Here is a 5,000-nt window from a genome sequence, read left to right as displayed (position 1 = left end):
GACCTGGGGACGTACCAAGGGTGGTCGGGGAAAGCTTTATGTTTTCAGTGTTGCTTCTGTTTCCAGCGTAAGTTCAGCACAATGTGAGATGAGTCACCTCATTTAATTACAGTTATGTCTGCTTATAATGCTAAAAAAGGTTTGTTTCTGTCGTTCTGTGGTGTAAAAAAAGGCTACGTTTAGATGGAAACGATGTGAAGAAAAAAAGTGAACGTTGCTTTCTCACTTTTTATTCCGTGTTTTGACGAACGAATTTTGGGGAGAAATCTGCATGCATATGGTACGCCAAAAGTGTGTGAAATTCGTGTAGTATGCACACAAGACGGCTAGGTGGTAGTGTGAAGCACTGCCACACAACACCACCAAAATATTTAGTTGTTTTCACCTAGCGCGTATTAAATTGTAAACAGGGCCTAAAACCCTTGTTTATTTATTTTATTTATTTAACCTTTATTTAGTAGTAGTTTATTTTGAACAAAATATTAAATAAATAAATATATAATTTTTAAATTAAAATGACAGCTTAATAAGGTCATGTACTTCTCAGCATAATCTTCCAAAATTATTTTAAGTAATTCAAATTAGAAATTCCCATGTTCAAAAACCTTTATTTAACCAGATAGGCCGTTGAGAACAGGTTCGCATTTGCAACGGTGACCTGGCCAAGAAAAGCATAAGCGAGCAAGACAGTAGGGCCCGCTCCTCTTAGTGGATCAGTGGACTAATCGGTGGTTTTGGTCTTAGTCAACTTAGATCTCTTTAGTCCATTAGTCATGTCTGATGCTGTTTTCATGCTGAATGACTTATTTCCAAGAAACGTACGAGCTCATCTCTGGTAAACACAAGAATTAAAGTGGTGCTTTTAGCACGACTCTTAGTGGAGAAACTCAGATTTACAGATCTGTCGATTTAAATCAACTAATCGATGAGTCGGTACGATTGAATGAGTGTTAGTCGACTCAGAATTTCTTTAATCGAACACAGCCCTACAGGACAACATACAGTTTCACATTCAATACAGAATACAACAGGCTACATAAAGTGCAGATTAGGTAGGCATTACAAAGCCAGTGCGTGGTGAGTAGGTGTGAATCTTCAGTGATCTCCGATTCGATTACCATTATCATGTCAGCGATTCAATTTGATATCCCGATTGCGGTCACGATCGTCAAATAAATTTATCTATTAAAGCCATGTAGGATATTTAATTCATAGCTTTTCAAGCTTCATAAACCAAACATTCTGCAGTGCTCTAATACTAAATAAATTGGATACATAAAACTATACAGCACGAGCACATGGCACCTCCCTGAATGTGCAAAACATACAAGAATATGTAAACAGAAATGTTGTCAGGCCTACATTACATTATAAACAGAAATAATCGATTATGAGCCGGCCGATTATCGATGCAGCATCGTCCACGATTCCATGCATCGATTATTTGATTAATTTCCCACACCTCTAGAGGTGAGGTGAGGTGTTCCTGAACTTCCTACCTTGTTTGTTGCTTGTCGGCTGAGGACCGACTCGGCTGCCCCGGTGCATGCTGCGGAGCCAGCAGGCTGGCCTGGCACAGAGACTCCAGCTCCGACAGTTCCTCGCCGTCACGATGCCTCTCCGCCCGTTGCCCTCACAGGAGTCCGTGAGTATCTGTTGGCGTTCTCCTGGCACTCCACACAAAAACAGCGCCCCTTCAGAGAAGTCCCTGGCCAGGGACGGGGGAATTTGGGGGGCAAGGAAAGAGGACGAGACAACCAGCTATTAGGCTAACTGAAATCAAACCAGCCAATCTCTAGGTATGGTGGAAGGGTATGTGATGTGGAAGGGTATGGTGAAGGGGTATGTGATGATGGGGGGTATGGTGAAGGGTATGTTGATGTGGGGAAGATGATGAAGGGTATGTGATGATGATGGGGTATGGTGAAGGGTATGTGATGATGATGGGAGGGTATGATGGTGAAGGGGTATGTGATGATGTGGGGGTATGGTGAAGGGTATGTGATGATGATGGGGTATGGTGGAAGGGTATGTGATGTGGGGGGTATGGTGAAGGGTAGGATGATGTGGGGTATGGTGAAGGGTAGTGATGATGGGGGGTATGGTGAAGGGTATGTGATGATGTGGGGGTATGGTGGAAAGGGGTATGTTGATGATGGTGGGAGTAGGTGAAGGGTATGTGATGATGAGGGGGGTATGGTGAAGGGTATGTGATGATGGGGGGTATGGTGAAGGGTATGTGATGATGTGGGGGTATGGTGAAGGGTATGTGATGATGGTGGGGGTATGGTGGAAGGGTATGTGATGATGTGGGGGTTGGTGGTGAAGGGTATGTGATGATGTGGGGGTATGGTGAAGGGGTATGTGTGATGATGTGGGGGTATGGTGGAAGGGTATGTGATGATGATGGGGGGGTAGTGAAGGGTATGTGATGTGGGGTATGGTGAAGAAGGGTATGTGATGATGGGGGGATATGAGGTATGTGATGATGGGGTATGGTGAAGGGTATGTGATGATGGTGGGAAATATAGTTGAAGGGGTATGTGTGATGATGTGGGGTATGGTGAAGGGTATGTGTGATGTTAGGGGTATGGTGGAAGGGTATGTGTGATGATGGGGGGTTAGTGAAGGGTATGTTGATGATTGGGGGGTATGAGTGAAGGGGTGATGTGATTTGATGGGAGGGGTATATGGTGGGGGTATGTGATGGTGGGGGGTATGGTGAAGGGTATGTGATGATGGAGTATAGTGGAGGGGTAGTGATGATGTGGGGGGATATGGTGAAGGGTGATGTGATGGTGGGGGGTATGGTGGAAAGGGTATGTATGGTGGTGGGGGTGGGTGAGGGTGTGTGATGTGGGGGGTATAGGTGAAGGGGTATGTGATGATGTGGGGGCCAAAGGGAACTTTATCAGGATGCATAATACCGGACCATGAATAACGGCCTACCTGCTCTATAGGAATCTAACATAGGGTGTAGTGACTTTAGTTGCTAGTGGTTTTAGACATTAATGGCTGTGTGTTGAAAAGAGGTTATTTTGAGGGGACAGCAACATTTATACTGTTATACAAGCTGGACACTTAATACTTTACATTAGACAAAGTGTCATTTCTTCAGTGTTGTCCCATTAAAAGATATAATGAAATATGTACCTAAAATGTGAGGGGGTACTCCTTTTGTGAGATACTGACGACGACTGGCCGAGACAACTGGCGGAGGCCAACAGGGAGAATCAACGACATCAACAGTGTAGCAGGACCAACTTCTGCGTATTAGGAACGCAGTGGCAAAGGGGGTGTTGTCGGGGGTTGTAGGAGGGAGTAAAATGAGCCTCCTCCGTCCTCACGTGACCTCCTGTCGATGGGGTGAACAGGTGAAGAGGCCGGGGGCCAGTGCTAGGGATAGAGAGCGAAGGCGTTCCCGGGGCCAATGGGAGGGAAGCTCCACCTCCTCAGGTGGAAGGAGGAGCCACCTCTGTCGGGGGTTTCCCAAAGCGGGGGGCCTCCAGCCCTGCCCGCCTCCTAGGTGAACCTGTTAGGGGCCACACGAAACGGAGGGAAGGTCCGAAAGTGCAGTCATTTTTGGAGGGAGGGGCTTAACGAGGCAGGGGAGAGAGAAGGGGCCTGCTGTGGTCCAGACTGGGAGCTGATTGTAAGCCCTGTCTCTCTGTCAGAAGAATTTGGAGCAGAGAGGCTTTTCACTGCAGGAGAGAGAGAGAAAGAGAGAGAGAGGCAGAGAGAGTAGCCAGAGAGAGAAAGAGAGAGAGAGAAGCAGAGAAAAAGAGAGAAAGAGCAAGAGAGAGAGACAGAAAGAGAGAGACAAAGACAGTAAAAAGGGAGGGATGCGCGAACGGGCAACGGTCTTCATAGCGTTAAAATCCAGAAAAAAAACAACAAAACAACCAAAAAAAAAAAAGGTATGAACTAATTACTAAATCTAATGTATATAACATATTTGTCATAATTTAAACAAGTCTCCCAAAGAGAAACTGTATGGGTCTGGGCCCCCGCCTCTGCTGTGCGGTGTGTGTGTGTGTGTGTGTGTGTGTGTGTGTGTGTGTGTGTGTGTGTGTGTGTGTGTGTGTGTGTGGTGAGTGAGACCTCCAGCTTACAGCGGGGTCCTCTGAGCAGTCATGGCCCAGCGACGAGCTAAGCGGCGGCTGTCATCCTCACTTCATGGGAAGCTTCACAGCTCAAAAACTTTGGAAGCAGAATTGTCAATTCGGCCAAAATTTTCAAAGACTGAACTATATTTGAAATCTAAACAGTTCATTTCTCACCTAAAAACGTTGATCAGAAGTGAATTTAGTGATGAATAAGATTTATCGAAACTGTTAAAATTGTCAGTTGTTGGTTAACTGTCTGTACGGAAACCCAACACTTGCTAGTTGACCTGAGGTCCCTCTGCTGAGTAGGGAACAGTGAAAAGCCCTGTCCCTGGAAGTAGGACTGAAAGAGTTACAGGAACTGCTGCGCCAGAGGAACTTAAAATTCCCCAAAGCTGGGTCCAATCGGAACACGGGAAAAAAAGGGTTCTAGGAACTGCAAAAATACCGGGTCGATCCAGCTTGGCTCAAGCTAGCTACAAAAAGTATCCTCACAAAAGTGAAAGTACACCCCTCATATTTTAGTAAATATTTCATTATATATCTTTTTTTAATGGGGACACTGAAGAAATGACACACTTTGCTACAATGTAAAGTAGTAAGTGTCCAGCTGTATAACATGTAAATGTGCTTGTCCCCTCAAAAATAACCCCCACATACGTTTCATTAATGTCTAAACCACTGGCAACTAAAGTCGCACAATCTCTATGTTAAATCTCCCATAGAGGCAGGTAGACTTTTTATTTTTAAAGGCCAGTTATTACATGGATCCAGGACCTAGACCTAGAGATTACGCATTGGGTACTTTCCATAAGATCATCTCTCAATGCAAATCAAACCAGCTAGGCTAGGCTAACTGAAATAAACCATGCCAATCTCTTGTGTATGGTGAAG

The 5,000-nt window shown here is 45.2% G+C and overlaps 1 long non-coding RNA gene across 1 annotated transcript in view; it reads right to left on the bottom strand.

Moving 5' to 3' along the window:
• The window catches only part of LOC120548303, a 3,572-nt gene extending 2,040 nt beyond the window's left edge, over nucleotides 1-1,532 (bottom strand). Inside the window, exon 1 of the long non-coding RNA XR_005637165.1 lies at nucleotides 1,500-1,532. This is a non-coding gene — a long non-coding RNA (uncharacterized LOC120548303). The remainder of the gene's footprint in view (nucleotides 1-1,499) is intronic.
• Between the last annotated feature and the right edge of the window lie 3,468 nt (nucleotides 1,533-5,000).

The sequence above is a fragment of the Perca fluviatilis genome, chromosome 19 (assembly GCF_010015445.1).
Source record: "Perca fluviatilis chromosome 19, GENO_Pfluv_1.0, whole genome shotgun sequence".
Classification (NCBI taxonomy): Eukaryota; Metazoa; Chordata; class Actinopteri; order Perciformes; family Percidae; genus Perca; species Perca fluviatilis.
The sequence above is the reverse complement of the archived record's forward strand: the minus strand, read 5'-3'. Positions and strand labels throughout refer to the sequence as shown.